Source organism: Bombus impatiens, unplaced genomic scaffold (assembly GCF_000188095.3).
Source record: "Bombus impatiens unplaced genomic scaffold, BIMP_2.2 scf_0060, whole genome shotgun sequence".
Classification (NCBI taxonomy): domain Eukaryota; kingdom Metazoa; phylum Arthropoda; class Insecta; order Hymenoptera; family Apidae; genus Bombus; species Bombus impatiens.
In genome coordinates this window covers 1,572,971-1,591,179 of record NT_176479.1, presented here as the reverse complement: position 1 = coordinate 1,591,179, position 18,209 = coordinate 1,572,971, and the positions used below count along the sequence as shown (strand labels likewise).

Genomic DNA, 18,209 nt, shown 5'->3' with positions numbered 1-18,209 from the left:
CCCATCACGCCGCCTACCATCCTCACATGTCGCATTCGCATCCCCAACGGTAGTACTACCCTAGTTAGTACTTGAAACTATCGCTTGTCCTCCGACTCTTACCAGCTGTCCGTGTCCGATGCATCGCACACTCGCATCTGTTACATCGCCAGTTGCATTCGTCACGTCATCAGTTGCATCCGTTGTATCCATCGCTGGCTACCGTGTTCGATTCGCGTATGATCGTCCATGATCAATGACTACGGAATATCGAGACAGGGAAGAGGTACAGGGAGAAAAGAACGTGAGGTTGAACGCGTCCGTGGATATAGAGAGGAGATGCTCGATAAGAGTCGGTGTCCGCGGAGTTAGAAGACTACCGTCGCCGTCACGAACCACCGGCGTAACCGCAATTATCCGCGTACGCTTATCGCGCACGACGTCTGTCGTCGATTGACTCTGACAATTGTCGACTTCGAACGGCCGCTCCGTGTTCGCGCGATACGCGCTACGAGATTTACTCGATGTTGCGGTAGATACGTAGATTTTGCAGATGGATGTAAATTGGTTGAACGACAGTAGGTTTGAACAACACGAAGATTATCGTGTTTTCTGTATATAGGCTCGAATGGTTTCGTTATACAGCTCAACTGGATTCCATGGGGGAACTTAATCGTTCTAGCGATTTCATTAGCAAGAAGCAGGATCGGTGAAGAATAAAACCAGCTTCTGGTCTTTCTTTCAACGATCCGTGCTTCGAGCCTGTAGAAATGCTTGCTAGGTTTCTCGAAGCTTCTCTTCTGTTTCCTAGTTACTTTTCACGGCGGCAAAGGGCTCCTCGAACAGACGCCTCGGCGTCGCTGCAATTCCGTCCATGGTGCGAGTGCATCGCGTTCAAGTTAGGTGCGCGGGAACGCGTTAAACTTTTCTTTCCACGGTGCTTTGATCGTTTTTCGAGGCGTTTTAAAGAATAGACGTATTATCGTTACGGTGGATTTATTATGTTGTGTTATGCTTCGTTATATCGAGAACGCGTCGTTCGATGGACGTAAAATCGTACGTCGTTTGCAAGCTGAATAACGAATCAGCGTGACGAAGGAAGTTCCGGACGACATCCGACTTTCTTTTCCGGACGATGAATATCGAAATTCTCGATGAGGCGCATCACATCCGGTGTCAATGAAAGTACGGTTATTTTCTTTTCGTGTGTGTGTGCGTGTAGGGAGGAGAGTAGCATCTCGTACGAAGCGCGAATGACGTTAGTTACGATCCTAGAGATTAATATGCCGAACACCCGGCACGTTCACGCTTAATTTGACGTAAATCTCAAGGAAGTGAAGTTTCGTTTGATTAAAACCCTGCTACGTCATTTGGATCATCGATAGTATTTTCCTATCTTTCAAAATTGTTTAAGTTTGAGAAAAATATGAAAGAATGTTTATTGATATTTACGCGATGACTCTCGTTTTAATTTTATACGAAGATTCCCTCTAAGAACGTTTTTATTTGTAAAAGTTTATTGAAATTCGAAATTTAAAAACTTCGAAGATCGTAGCCGGACTAACAATTAGAAAAGTTGACTCAATGTTACGATCGTGTTTAACGTATTCGATCTTCTATATGAAATAGTTTTCTATATAATTTAATATCAATTGCAAGTTATTAACTATTTTCTTGGCAAAAGCTTGAAACGAAATTAAACGTCTCTATCAGGTGGTTTCATAAATCTTTCTCTTTTCCAATTCAAATAAATCTTTATATCAATGAAATCATCGATTTTCCGTGCATTCGATATGCCGGTTTATTATAAATATATTTGCATAATTTCCCGTCGTTTCTGAATTAATTTATCGATAAATCTCTCGACAAATCCGCTTCTCGTGATACGTCAATGCGAAGGCTTATGAAACGACCGAGTAGAACGCTAACAGCGAGAAAATAGCTCGCATAATTGCGTGCCAGGTGCACTAAAAAGATTTAACCAAATCAGTCGACGAGGTAAAATCGAGACTACTTATGGTAACGTGCGCTCGCGCGCGCGCTTCGAGATCCTAGTACAGTTGTTAACGACAATCAGAACGATGTTTTGCCACGGCTGGCTCGCTGGGAAGAGTTTCAGGCAATTAACTCTTCTTTCGACTCGGTATCGCAAGTAGAAGGCTTCTAAGGACACCTGTCATCCTCAGGATAGGGTCGAACAGTACTTAAAATAGCAGCTTTTCGGTACTTAATACATTAAGAACTGTTACCGTTCGATTATTATTATTCGTTGTTTCAAGGTATAATAAACGTGTTATATTGATAGGCTCAGGGAGCAGTGCTTTCTTCAAGTTTAACAAATTTAAGGGCTCGTAATAAAGACAACCCTTGTCCACGCGTTTAGCTCTCTCCAGGAAAGCAAAAGAATAGTTTAACATTCGTAATTTCTGGTCGATACATTTCACTTTTGCTATATAAATCATTCTATGAGCCTACCAGTAATACTCGCTGATGATATTCAATAAAATAATAACGTTGTGGACTATGCGATAAAAGCTTTTATAGAACCGGTTAATTTTCATTCGATGACAAGTCACGATCACTTTTTAGATCATTTTTTATAACATCGACTCCATCATAATGCGAACGTAGCTGGTTACTAGAAATACATTGTTGTCTAAAAGATCGAAAGATTTTACAAGAGTCGGTTTTGTTATGAGTCCCGCGATTGATCGACGCGACATATTCTTGGAAATCAATCGTGATCGAGCGACGCTTGTCGTTAACCGAGGCGTGTGATGGTGTTTTCAATGAAAACCGATCGGAGCGCAAGAAAACGTACGGTGTTCCGTTTCCAACGTATAAATCTAGTCCAGTCGACGCGTACTGTAAATGTATACGAGATTTACGTCCACGTTGTTTTAATCTATCCCAGTGAACAACGACGAAGATGATCGATGAATTTTTCCGACGATCCGAAATCGACCGTCCTCTTGCTCCCGACAGTTCGAGTTTAAAGAAACAATCGAAATCATGGAATTTACGATTTTTATAAATACGTTGATTGATATATAGTTTTATAGAAATATCCATTATAATATCCATAGAGCGAAGGATCGCTCTATAATTTTAATAATTAAGTATCGAGTAAGATATTTTGTAATTTGCGTGAATTTGATAATTTCGCTTGTTTCGCGATTTAAAGACCGTAAAAGACCGATTCATAAAAAGACAACGATCTCGACAGAGATGTTGCTCTCTGCTAGAAACGGATGAAAACTTCAGCTACAATCATTTTCGTTTTTCTTTTTTATGATGCTCGTGATACGAAAACGAGATTAAAGAATAAGGCATTAGGAAATTCAGAAAACGGACAATTTTAATGGCTGGATCTATACGTTAATCAAAGTCCAAAGACTTTTTTCTACGATACGTGGTTCGCTCGAATCGTACTTCTTTGCGAAACGAACGAAACTCATAGAAAGGCACGTATCGATGGAAATTTTCGTTTATCGAAACGAGAATGGAGAGGCAGTTCTTAATCGTGCACTTAGGATAGTAACTCATGTTGCGAGAGGATTGTGATCCGAATGGACGATTCTTTAATTACTTTGGAGCAGATCGTTAAATACTATCGACATCGTTAAATACTATCACGGAGTTAAATACGAATGATCGAAATTTATTTTTCGATTGTCAAATCACGGTTCGCCTCAGTTCCATTTGATTCTCGTTGCTCGGCAACGATCGATCAACTTACAACGTATATACAGATCTTTAAATAAATAAGAGAGATTCTATCGTTGTAAAAGATATAAATACGATCAAAATAGAAAGAAGAGAAGATGATATATATATATATATATATATACGTATATATATATATATATATATATCATCTTCTCTTCTTTCTATTTTGATCGTATTTATATCTTTTACAACGATAGAATCTCTCTTATTTATTTAAAGATCTGTATATACGTTGTAAGTTGATCGATCGTTGCCGAGCAACGAGAATCAAATGGAACTGAGGCGAACCGTGATTTGACAATCGAAAAATAAATTTCGATCATTCGTATTTAACTCCGTGATAGTATTTAACGATGTCGATAGTATTTAACGATCTGCTCCAAAGTAATTAAAGAATCGTCCATTCGGATCACAATCCTCTCGCAAACGGAGTCAAACGTTACAAAACTCGGAGAATGAGTTTAACAACGATCACGAGTATCGTTATTTCATCCTCGACATTCGATTTATTCGAACGCATAACCGAGAATGGCCGTATTCTCTTAATTGTTTCGAGCAGTGGTATCCGTTTTACCGGCGTAGAAAAACCATCGTAGAAAGTACGATTCCCAATTAGCGTTTCGCTGGCTCCCTTCAGTTCCAAATCGCTCGATCGTACTTTTATATTGTAACAAACATCGTACCTAGTAGTTGGTGGGATTTGGCGAGGCCGGAATCAAAGGAAAAATCGAATCGTCCGAGCGTTCCCTTTTTTTCCCCCCTCCCATCAAATATCCTTATCGAGGCATCCATTATTTTTTTCAAATACTCATGTCGTTCGGGTCGAGACGTTTCGCCTTTCGTTCCCCGGGACGAAACGCAAAAAAAAGCCAACGAAGAAACCGAGAAATCGTAGTACGTGGGTGCGAGTCCGAGCCAGTAGACCCGGCGGTGCACGCTTGGCATTGTTGCGCATTGAATATATATATATGTATATATATACATCATACATACATGTGTATATATATCTATATATATACATACATATATATATATATATATATATAGATATTGTTGTGTGCATCGTACATTGTTCCGTAATGTGTTTGTACTGAAAGTGGCATGTGTAGTATTTGTTTGTTTTTTTTTTCTCTTTCGTAGATTAAGTAGCTAGTATTTAAAATACCTTGTTAATTTAAATTCCCAGGCGAGCCCCGCCTGTTCTCCATTTCCCCCCTCTTCCGTTTCCCTTTCCCTTAAGTTTCTTCCACAAGTAGAGAAAACCTCGATTCTCCTCCCTCTTCACACAATATGCATGTTTACGTGTGTGTGTACGTGTGGTGTGTTGTTTTCTCTTCTTCTCTCCTTTTTTTTTTTTTTTTTGTATCGCTTAAAATATTTTTGGAAAAAAAAAAGAAGAACAGATACATATAGATATATATAAAAATATATAAATATAGAGGGTAGATAGGTAAAATAGATAAACGTTTATACGTCGGAAGAAAGGAAGGTGAAAACGCGAAAGAAAACGAATAAGCACACGAGAGCATTACGTGCAGGCGCAAAAGTAAGGGAGATTAAACGTGAGAAGAAAAAAATATGGATGAGAAAAAAGAAAGGAAAAAAAAGAAGAAAAAAAGAAAGAAAAATCGCAAATCCGAATAGAAATGTAATTTATCCGTGGTCTCTCCCGTCGACGCACAAAGTACAAATAATATAATTAACTTTACGATTATACGATAATCCTGAACGCAACACGGTAATCACGAAATGTACGGCTGGCGTGCCTTAGTTTTTATGTATCACATGTGTAAATAGTGTACTGTAAAATACTGTGATAATATTTATATTACACGTACGTATTATATTGTTTCGCTTAATAATACGGTCCCATGACAGTGTTGGTCGTCGTTTCGTCAAACGATACAGTTAACCGATATACACACGAATGCCAACAATTATTGGCACAAGGTGCCAGTCGTTTGCGAACAGGTAGGTATAAAAAAAAAAACCCGCCTGTTTTAGCGAAGATACCGTTCGATCGACCATTTGATACATAATTCGTACCTTTTATTCTACATCCTGTTTGCCGCGCGGATCACCACGTTGATAACGATCACGAAGACGATGAAGAAACGTACAAAACGAAAGAAAGGAATTTCTGTACGATTAGGTAATAGTTTCGCGTGAAACGTTAAACTAGTTGCGTCGAGATGATTAAAGAAACTAGCCTCGATGAAAGAGGGGTATTAACACGATCGAACCACTTTTAACTTGATTTCTTGCGATTAGCGGCATTGTTATTTAAACAAAGAACGAACAAGTGAGACATTTTAATAATGTGTTTGTTTATATTAATTTTATGTTGGATTTTGTTGTTGCTTTATCGGCGAGATCGTATCGACGCTTTTTTACTTTTCGTCTGTGCGTGAATATAATTCTCGCGATTAGCCTAAACGAGTTGCTACATTTAACTTAATGGTACTTGTTGTCTTATGTAGTTTGAAAAACCACTTCACTTTTGTTTTGTAAATAACGTAGAAAACAGCGGTATCATTCGTAAACGGATGAAGAATAATTCTTAACGCGATAAGACTTCTGTTACTCTTTAAGACGATTTTTATTTTCTCTCTTTTAAAGAATTGACGTAAAATTTCGTATATGTAATTATCGAAGAACGATAATCAGCCCTCGATGCGATAGATAATGGAGAGGAAAAACAGTTATGTTAAGAATTAGAACCAACGAGATGCGTTAAATTATACAAGATTAAATAATAATTCTATCTACGTTGCGATCATTATTGTAAAGAAAGAATATTCCGATCCGCTTGAGAATAAGACACCGATCAACAGTATTCCATTTTGCCAATCATCCCTTCAACATAACTCACAAGGTAGGTCTGCTTCTCGATACGCACGGATTATTCAAATTTAACGATTCTTTTTCAAAATCGTATCTCCTGAACTTTCCTATAAATTGCTTTAATGTTTGACTCTTTCAGACACAAATGTCCCAACGTAGTTTCAAAAGAAAAATAAAGAAAACGCGAATTAATTCTCTTAAGGTGAAAGATGAAATTCTCTTTCGTCTTTCACATCCCTTTCTCGGACTCGAAACAATCTTCCACCCAAAAATTTCCATATAAGGATTAAGAAAAAGAAAAAAGAAACATCTTGGATCTCGAACGTAACAAGTCTGAAAGAGTCGAAGACGATATTTCTGCAAGCCTGCGCGAATAAACGCTAAGCTAATAAATAAAAAGAGACGCAAAAAGCTAGGATGCGCTAAACACCCCGTTAGTACGTAAAAGAAACCGGATCGAAACTTTGTCCACCGTAATGACAATGAAAAAGAAAAAAAAGAAAAGAAAAAGGAACGTTGAAAAGCTCTCTCCCTTGACGGTGGTTTGATACGGTGGGGCACGTTTACGGCGGGGGTTCGAAGCCACGATTTACGATCTAACGACTTAACGATTATGATGCATTTCGCTAAGAGGGCACCCTGGTGGATCGCGGCCACGAGGAAACGACGAAGACAACAGGCGGTTCTCCTGGTGGCTGGCAGGGCGAAAAAGAGAAGGGCAGAAACAGGTGGGGAGTAATCGGATGGAAGGGAAAAGAGAAAGAAGGCGGGGGAAGAGAGGGAGAGAGCAAGAAAGAGGGAGAAAAAGAGAGAGAAGGTATGGAAGGTGGAAGCAGAATACCATATACGGTCACCTTTGTCAAAGCCTGGTTGTCGCCATATACAGGCAATGTTCGCGATGGCAGATACTTATATAGAGTCCAACTTAAGAATCAGGAATGCCGGTTTTTGTCGCGCCTTCTATACACACCCGTGGTAATGGGGGGTACAAATACGACTCGGAAGTGATCGTCGACACAACGCCTGCTGCACGCGGACGAGGGTCGCGAAACCAGCCCTCCCGGCACTTTTGGAAATCCTCCACGAACCGTCACGAAACCACGGCCACCAGCCTTCCGAGCTTACGACTTAAGAGCGATTTGACGCTTCACGGAAGTTGAGACACTCTCTTAGCTTCCGTGTTTCATGCATGGAATGTGATTTGACTCTCGAATTTTTGCGTCAGAGTGTTTTAGCTTCGACGTCGATCGAAAGGACAATTGCGAGCTGTTCGATCGATGATTCGAGTACTTTAGACAACTTTTCGAATTTTATACGTACGTTCATATTAAATTGTAAATATGCTTTGTTTTTTTGTTTTTTTTTTATTAATAAGTGGCTTTTGAAGATGAAGTTTGTTATTTTTTAAAGACGCTTTTTGAGCTTCGATTTTGCTACTCGTAAGTGATAAATGACATATCTCACCGTAGACATAATTGAAGTCTTTGGTGAATGACTGGTTGGAAAGTGGAGCAGTCTAATTAATTGACTCGGTTTCAACTATTTTTGGAATGTTGAACCCTTACAGCGCACTCGAGATCCCTTTCCTTGCTCCTTATTTTTCCGAGGCTAAAGGACGTTTCATTTTTTTCACCGTATACGTTTCTGGGAAACATCTATTTCTTTGGTATATCAGTTTTCTTCTAGAAAACAACGGACGTGATCGAGTTGCTCGATCAGTTAGCGATTCGAAAGTACAGTACTTCGATCAACCCGAATTATTTTCGACATTTTAAATCATCCAAACTACACGAACATCCATGGCAAATTCGTACTTAAAATCAGTATCACTAAATCGTTTCATGCAGTACACTCTACCGTAGTACAAATTTACTACTGACTTAAGATTAACCAAAAAGAAATACAGCTGATCAACGACATCGTGACGAAAGCGTTAATAAAAACTTCTATTCCTATGGCTACGGTAAAACCCGATTTGTCCGAGCTCAGGCGAAAAACATGGAATTCATCGATGCTTCCCATTGCCTGAGATTTCTTCCAACTTCCGACATTAATAATAATAAGAATTCACGTTCTCAAATAAATGCACGTAACTCGGAAAAGCTCGTGAACCAAACTAAGCAGATTCAATCGGATTCAGGAGGACGGTAATTCACAAACTAAAGTATGCAGATTCGTACGAACGAGGATTCGATAGTCCAGGAACCAAGATTCTAACTAGAATTCTACTATCATACGAAATCGTCGAGACTATCTTCCACAACGAAAGAAGCAACCACGAACGGAATAGTTGGCCAAATCGGTGGTTCCCTGGCAGTCGAAAGACGGGCATTTCCTAATTCTCTCGAAGAGCATCGGTTCCTTACTCACGACTGGTCGATTTGCTTTCTCTCGAACGCGACCGTCGGTCGACACGTGTATACACACATGCGTCCTAACGAACGAGTCGAAATGCATGTATAAAACGCACAGGTTCAGCGCACAAACGGTTAAGCCTAGGGAAAAAAAGCTATCCGTCGGTGGTGGCGGTATGACCGGGGGAGAGAAAGTCACCCGGGGAAACCGTAGTCCTGCGTAAATTTGTGAGAATCTGCCGTGGAAGCGCGGTACGAGCTGAGGCCGCGCGGATGGCCATATAAGGCGCGCGAACAAGCTCGCGCATCTCTCCCTGCTAGGTAGGTAGGTAGGTAAGTTGGTTCGTTGGTTGTTTCGTTGGTTGCTTAGTTGCTTGGTAGGCTCCACTTGATTGATTGGTTAGTTGCCCGTTTGATTGGCTCGCCGATATTATTACAGAGGCGTTATCTACGATTTACAGGCTACGAATCGAGCCGAGATGCTTCTCCTCTCTTCTGGCTTGTTTTCTGCTTGTCGCCGCATCGCTCGTTAGGTATCCGGAATTTACGGACCTGATACAGATCGTACGTCATCGTGATATCGTTTTCACGACGTTGTCGCGAAGCTTTGCCCGGTACCGGTCGATGAAACGATCGATCCTGACGATGGTTCGACTTTGATTTTCGTTCGTTTACTGTAATTGAAGTTTCGAACGTTGGGCAAGGAGAAGAATATCGGGTTTTTTAATTAATTTGCGTCGGTTAATTGCAGGTACATCCTATGTTAGGCATATGAATTGTAGGCAGAATTCTAGGAGTAGTGGTTTGTAGAACGAGGCAATAGCCTTGTAACGATGATTCATAAATTTTGTAGCAGGGCGACACGTTCTTGAGAACTTTAATGTATGCAAACAAAATTAAAATCTGATTCACGCTGGCTTCTGACTTTTTTTCTCTTCCCATTTGTTATTCTCTCATCGATTTTATCTTCGCACGAATTAACCAGAATTATCTTCAGGGCTCGTGAACGACGAGTTTTTTTATTTCAAATACGATCAGTGTACGTACACCATTCGTACCAACAAATTTCGTTTCATTGTTCCAGGAAGACGGCACTTCACCTAGATCGGACGTTTGCGCGAACGAAAGCGACGGAGACACCAGCGATGGCGATTCTCCTGTGTCAAAGGATCTCTCGAAAAATCACTCAGGTAAACGTACATACCAAAAACTATCTACCTAGAAACATCCTGCGTATTTCCGTCCCAAGCGAATGAAACTTTTCCCGTCGTACATTTTCAGAAGGAACTAAAGACAATTTACACAGAACACCATGTATGCTCTCGAATAAAGGATTTATTAACGACAAAAGTTCCGTACGTGGAGTATCCTCGCCAACTTTTCCATCCAAGTAGTGGCTGTCTAGTCGAACGTGGATGCTTCCCAAGCGTGGTTTCCTCCCTTCCGTCGTGCTAGAACAATTTCACCTGTCCGTTCCGCGATTCTCGGCCCGTGCCACGCCGAGTACGAAAGACAATCGTACAGCTGCGCATACGTGGCGAGTAATTAACGAATTTCCCCGTGGGCGTAGCAGGAGTCGCGAGTCGCGGACTAAGTAGCAAGCGGTAAAAGCCGTGGCGTGGAAAATCGTTAGAGCCAGGCCGTAGGTAGTCGAGCAAAGGCAAACGTGTACAATCCAATCAGTCAGGTAGGTCGGTAGACAGAGAAAGGGATAGATACGGATAGAACGAAGAGAGAGAGAGAGAGAGCAGGAGAGGAGAGTTTGGCGGAGAGGAGAGGAGAGAAACGTCGGAGAACGAGAGAATGGTATCACAGAAGAGGTAAAACGTATATGATGCGTACGCGCGCGCGATCGCGTGTGAGCGAGCGAGAAAAGAGGGGAAAAGAGAGGGAGAAGATAAAGGAAAGAGGACACTTAAAATGCGAAAAGTGTGCGAGCGATGACGAGGTTATCCGTGTAGGGGAGTACATAAGGAGTTGTACGGGCCGCGATGACCAAACTAAGACAACGACGCGCTGCCTAACTGGGAAGTAAGATCCGGTCGAAAGCCGCGCTCCGATGCAGGTGTACACATAAATATCGATGCTAATATATGGAGTGGATGCCATCCGACTTACCGATCGCATGACGTACGTTTTTTTTCGCCTTTCCATTGTTCCCCGCGGCACAAACAGTCTCCCCGCCGGAATTTTGATAACTCGCCACGCGTTCATATCTCCGACCGGCACGATCCGCGTCCCGCCGATCTTTTACCCTCCGATCGAAACTCGATCGTCCCTTCAAGCTTCTTTCTCTTTTATGATTTTCATTCGCTTGTTCGCCGTTCCGATGATTTGGCTAAATTTTAAATTTGGCTTTCATTTATTACTTTGGATAAGATTATCGACCGATTAGTTAATCCAAAATAAAGGATAAAGATAGATTTCGATGGAACATCGACAGAAGATAAATTATAATATATTTATCCATCGATGTATGAAATAAGAATGATCACTGTATAATAAAGCGTAGATATTTGAATAGATAAGAAGAACCAGGTTCAATTGCACAATTTTACTATTTCAGAGGAAACATTACTCTCTGTTGATGCTTCATCGAATTTCCTCTGAAACAGTTCTTGTATTAGTTTTCTTGATACACAGTTTATTAGACTTTATAGTTTATTTTAATATAAGTGGTGTTCAAACGAGTAATTGTAAAATACGGAAGAGACAGATGCCGAATATAAAAGTTAATTAATCTGTATTTCTAAAAATCTAATAACGTTTTGCGCGCATCTCTGTTTTATGTCATATTAATGATTATGTCATTGCTTTATATCATCCTTCGTATCACGTCGATTACGTAAATATATATTTTTAGCGATGTTTTCGACCTACGACCGATCGATTTAAGTAGTGAAAGAAACCCAAAAAGCAGACGGTTATGAGTGAATCCGTTATACCGCCTCGCTCCGTTCTCTTCCTCTTCCTAAACTTTAGCAAAGAAAAGTATGTGATGCCAAAGATCGTTAACTGTACATTTAGAAACGTCCATTTACTAATTCTAATTACTCGTCCACCCATTAAGTCCAATATCAACCCTATTGCGGCCAATCGGATGCCCGTTTCTTAACAGAGTTTTCATCTTTCGTTCTTGAAATATTTTCACGTCGAAATTTACAAGAAAGTTTGAAATATTGAAGCTTCAAGCTTACTTGTAAACGCGTTGAATAGCCTAGAATGGAATCTAGATTGCCTACGATAAGGGTTGAATCACATCGTTATCGATAAACATTTATTCGTCATAAAATGGCTAATCGATCATCGTGTCATTTCTCATGAAAACGGCCGTGATTCTGTGCAGGTATAATGTACCAGATGCCACAGACAGTAATTTACTCGCCGACTCCGGGGGTTCTACTCGGTATCGGGCAAAACGGCCAGCCAGTGCAAATCTCTCAAGAAGGAGGTGAGAAACCATGATCATCCCCTGGAATCGATCTCCCCCCAAAAAAAACACACACATCCAGCCATCCTCCCGATAGCCGAGCGTTACGAAACGAAACGAAAACCCAGATGGATACCGGCACCTTGCTCTTGCTACAGACGTTTACCCGACGCGAAACGCGTGCCCGTCCTTCCTCCTGTTTCCCCAAGTAGAGGTTTTTTGGCATTGTTTCGCAGGCACGGTAGCCCCGGTTAACTCGACGCAGAGTAATCAGCCGTTCATCACGATACCGCTGAACGTCGCGATGAGTGCCGCCGGCTTGTCGCTTCCGGTTACATCCAGGATGAATCTGTCGCCGTCGCCGCGATCACCAACGACATCGGCCACGTCCAGCTGCGAGCTACCATCGGACCTGAGCAAAGATCGTGAGTGATATATCGCGGATCGAGCCTCGATTAAGAAAAAACCCTCCCCGAAGCTTGTCGCTCGACGATGCAACAAAAGGCTTGACCCGACGAGATTGGACGGGCCATCTTTTTTCCAACGATCGTTTCGGTTCGCCAAAGAAGGTCGGAGCGAACCGTGACGCATACAGAAACTCGGAAATCTCGCGCGGAACATTTTCTCTTCAGCGACGCGACGGGATGACCTGTTTCGATCGTACGTCCGAGCCGAATCGATCCGACGATCGAAATGGACGCGTTCTCTGCGATGCTATCGATACATACGGATAGAATTTGCTGCTTATCGTGTACGATCGACTGATTTGTATTTTGCAAGATGCTGGATTTTGTCGAGATCATCTCCTTTGCGCTCGCGATCTAGCTGGTCGCGACGGTAACGCGTTGCAACGCGGAGGTGCTTGTCATTGGTCGAGGATATTCGTTCGATGAAACTTTGCCAAATTATCGGTACTGTGTTGTATTTTATAGAGGATTGTATAAAACCAGAGAACAAAACAAATTGCAACGATGAATACGTCGAGAGTAAGGGTGGCAAATTTGGATGGATCTTTGCGTACGATATTACGTGCGTAAATTAGCATTGACCGACGATTGGTTGTGGTATGAAATTATCAATGCGCATTGGTATAGTTTTTATTGATACTGGACTTTGTTAGCCGGCGTTTAATCGATATTCGTGCAATACTAGTCGAAGGTTTTACCCAACAACCGTGCCACGAATTAATTGTTCACACTGTCTTCGTAGAATTCACTGCCTTTCCAGTTATTATTTAACGTTTCGTAAATTACTTAACAGAGAGGAAAGGAATTCGATATTTTTTCAAAGGTAAACGTTATATAGCGATATTTGAAGATTCGTGGGATTGGTGAGTCGAACGAGACGCATTCGAGTGCAGTAATTTGATAATAATAGAAAAATGAGCAAGTAATAATAAAATATCGAAATTTTAGCGATACATTTTATGTATCACGTGTGTTATGTACTATAATTGTATATATATCAACGATTTGAAGCTTGTAATTTTTAACGTTTTCTTCTTTTGCAACGTAAATCATCACGAAACGATTACAGAACTTACAGGTTTATAGCTCGAAGCGGTACATCATTCGACTGCGGCGATTCGTTCGCAATTCTCATCCTAGGAAACGCAAATTCATACATATGGTTGTTCGCGAATTGTTTGAAAGAAAAGGGAGATAACTAAAGAGAGATATCGAAGATCGATGAATCGTGTGGCGATGATGACTTCTCAATCGTACAGGGTGCTTCTAAAAATAATCTATAAGCTAGCGTTATCGTTTTTTTGAGCTATAGAGAAGAAAATATTCGATATATTTTCTAACACGGAAGTGCGATTAACCAAAGACCTTTTTGGTTTATTCGAATTGTATTATTTATATTAGCTTACCCGGATAATGATTCCTCGAGAAACAACGACGTGTTCGCGGTGTTACTGAAACATAGAAATTACACAAATTCCTCGTGAATCAGTCACAGAATGTAAAAGGCGATAATAGTGTCTCGAGATCGGGTTAATTAACCGAACCGTTCAATCGGTCAGTGATAATGTTGGCAATCGTAACCGTTCGTTTATACGATCATAATGTTTAATCGTTAACCGTAAAATAGCGATAAGCACGCATCATTATCAGTCAAATTGATTCAACAGTATTTTTACTCACACAGTAATCTCTATTTTACACGATATGGAAATAAACCATCAGCTTGTGATAGATAACACGCGAAAAGCTTGTATTTTTTTTTTACAATGAACCTATGATTTTTACACGGATAGTACTATCGACACGTGCGAGGAACATTGTCAAACTTACCAAATGAATTTCTTTCTTTCTTCCTTTGCTTTATTAAACGATTTTAAAGACGTAACGCTTCCCTTTAATGCGAATTTATTTTGCTTCTCTAAATTTCATCGATATTATTTGGGATAAACGTTATTAGGTCATGAAAGTATTCTGGAATGGTACCTGCTTGTTGAAAGAAAAATTAGAAAGAGCGTAGTTTAGAAAAGAAGCAAAATGACGATGTACTTTTTTTAAAAATTATCGAATTTTTTATGTATTTTATATATTTATGTCTAATCGATATTATTTGATAGTGCCTTCTTAGAGAATTAAAAGATGTTGGAAAAAGTTGAAGAGAAAAACTTTAATATTACACTTATAAGTACTATGTGCTCCTTAGAATGAATTTTTTAAACTTAATGCAAATGTATTACGAATTTTATTAACTTTTCTCATTAGGTAATGCTAGTCAAAAGATCGTATTATACCTAGTCATTGAAATGTGCAATGAAACATAAACAAGCATTTAATTTTTGTATCGTAACATTGCTCGAAGCAGCTGCAGAATGTAATAAAGTTACTCGATGAAAATTAAGAAACTAAAGTATAAAATCTGATAAAAATTTTAATGAAACTCTAAATTGAAGGAACCAATCGCGGAACTTTTAACAATCTGTTTCGATAGAAATTTATATCATAAACGAGATATTCTATCGCCTGTACATTGTATAAAATTATCCTAACATTGTTTTGAGCAGTGAATACGTTGTATGGATTGCCATAAGAATAAGAGATTTATAATATGAACGATAGTACGATCCGTGGGATAATGTGAAAGATTCTTATGCCAAAATCCATACATTCTCGTCCAAAAGGGAATACCGTTGTATCATGCATTTATCATAAATATCTTGAAAACATCAAATTTCACTTTATATCTTTCGAAATTTTCGACACTGGCCTGTTCAAACGAATTACATGACGGAATTCAGGCATTTCATTTATTATTTCATCCTGTTATCGATTAAAATAATCTTACGTCAAATAGTGGAAGTTCGATTTCGTTTCATTTTATACCTTTCTTGATCATAAATATATTTCATATACAGTAGTACGTAACTCGTTTTTAAAAATGTTTCGCTAAACTTCGTTCTTAAATACTTTGCTTTTGTTGTAAATAAATAATACGTGAAACCTGTATAGTAAAGATTCATAAAACAAATACTCGCGGTTTTACGAATACCAAACTGATTTTTCGTCACCCTGCGAATCGGCGACAGCAACCTAAAGTTCTATTTTAACTTCGTTAGATAATTTTTGATATTGAAAAACGACTTCAGTTATTCCAAGAGAATGATAAAAATTACTTATAACCTTCGTGCTTCCACGTGCAATAATTACATCGATAACTACCGTAAACAATTTTCTCCTATAATAAGAAATATCCAAAAAGATAAGGTACACAGCTCTCTGAAAATTAAGCATACGTATACATGATGCACATCGACCTATTCAAATGCGAATGGAATTCACCTTAATCTCGCGTTATGTAAATTAAAATCGAAATGAAACAGCAAAAAGAGGAAAATTCAAACAATAATTTCTACATTCTGTTATCGCACAAATGCACACATACTTTTTAATGCCGCACCATGCAATATTACAAGATAATTATAGTTCGTAAAACGCATGCTACTCGAGAGAGTGATTTTATGATCACATATGAAAATGATATTTACAACAGCTAAGGTATTTATAAATCGTTCACCAGGCAAATATGGTAAAATAATAATGGGACGAAACAATTCGAGCGTTATGACTTGTGTGTACACGTGTAATTATGATGGAACTTTATCGAAGTGCTAAAGGAAGATGGAATAATGTTTGAATGGAGAAACACGTGAAATGCGTTTGTGAACTATCTATATTACTTTCGAAAATTTTACTTCGTTTTTGTGCGTTATTGTTATCTACGCTTAACGAGTGTTCTTTACTTTCTTCGTCGATTATATTTCTTTACATTCGATGCAGTAAAATTAGAAAATTTGACGATAGTATAAGAATCATTGGTTTTCACGAAATGTTATGTTTCGGATGTAAAGACGAGCAATTAATATCTAAAAAATGAAGAGTAACACGCGAATAATGTCTTATGAACCTCATAAAGTGCAGTACCTCGAAAAATTCGATGGCCATGGCTCGAGCTTAATGTTTGTATAATAGTAGAGAAATTCGTATGTTCAGCATGTCCGTTGGGAATCCAGATTCTCGACCATCGTCGACGAATGACAAATTTAAATGCGTTCTATTTTATATACAATTTATATATACATATCTATGTAATATACGCTGCGAGGGTTGTTTAAATTTTTCTGGGATTTTATAATTTTCTTATGAATAAAGACATTTGAAGAATATCACAGGTATTTTATGTAATTTTATCAAGACAAATATCAGTACAAAATTTTGAATTTCTCAAGTAGTTATATCAGAGATTATTCAATATTTAATGTAAATTACAACTTATTCCAGTTTTTCCAATCCTTATATCTCTGTTAATAATCTAAAGATATTTTGCCTATTCTTACAAATTCACCGACACATAATCGTTAATTCGTGATAAATAAACGTTAAACTCAAAGATTTCTTATATAACAAAAGTCTTGTACACTTATCATAATAATTTTAAAAAATGTTTGAAAAATATTATATAGCAAACTTTAATATTTCCATGTATGCGTATGATGTACATAAAATGGTAATATTACAAAGATCATTCAATGACTCAACCAATCTGTTATACATAAAGGAAGAGAAAGAACTCCTGAAATATCAGAGAAATACATCTATGGTAAAAAAATCGAACCAAATCATTGATTATGTAACAAATAATTATATTCATAACAATCGCAATCATACTATAGATAAAATTGCAACAACCCTCGGCTATACATGAATTGCAATGTTTTTTTATTACTTCTCTACTGTAATATATATTACAGCATGAAGAATGTTTGTAACGAATGAACATATGTAGACATATCGTTGTTTTTTTACACTAACTTTACGTAATGTACCGATCATGTAACATTGTTAGAATTGTTGTGACGAATACGTCGGATATGAAGAAATGAAATATAATTATTCGAATTACAATTTTTGTGGATACTGTGGGTTTTATATCAATTGTACGAACCAGAAGTTATTATTTCCGATCCTTTTATATATTTTAATTGTTTTTCACATCCTTATCTTTATTTAATTAATCAATACGAATTTATTATTTATACCTAAACTTAAAAAAATATTTAAAAATTGAAGACAAATTACTTTAATTCAAGAAATTGACTGAGAAATTGAATCCTTCTTGTTACCTAAAATAACACTTCAATTAATTCGGCCATAAGATGGTTGTATAGCAATGTCGATAAACTCATACACAAATGGTAAATCAACTCACTGTGTATATATCCCTATTCGTAATAAATATACTGTGACTGTATAAGCGTATTTTACCTTATTTCGAAGCGCAACATATGAATAAAATTTAACTAAAACCAAGGTATGTAATTCTATTTTTCGCTAATTATTGAATATTAGTTAAAA

The 18,209-nt window shown here is 38.5% G+C and overlaps 1 long non-coding RNA gene across 1 annotated transcript; it reads left to right on the top strand.

The window, feature by feature from the left end:
• The first annotated feature begins 7,983 nt into the window (after positions 1–7,983).
• LOC112214049 lies at positions 7,984–17,769 on the top strand. The gene is made up of 3 exons (XR_004462938.1): positions 7,984–10,096; positions 12,253–12,357; positions 12,573–17,769. It is a non-coding gene; the product is annotated as an uncharacterized LOC112214049 (long non-coding RNA).
• The last annotated feature ends 440 nt before the right edge of the window (positions 17,770–18,209 follow it).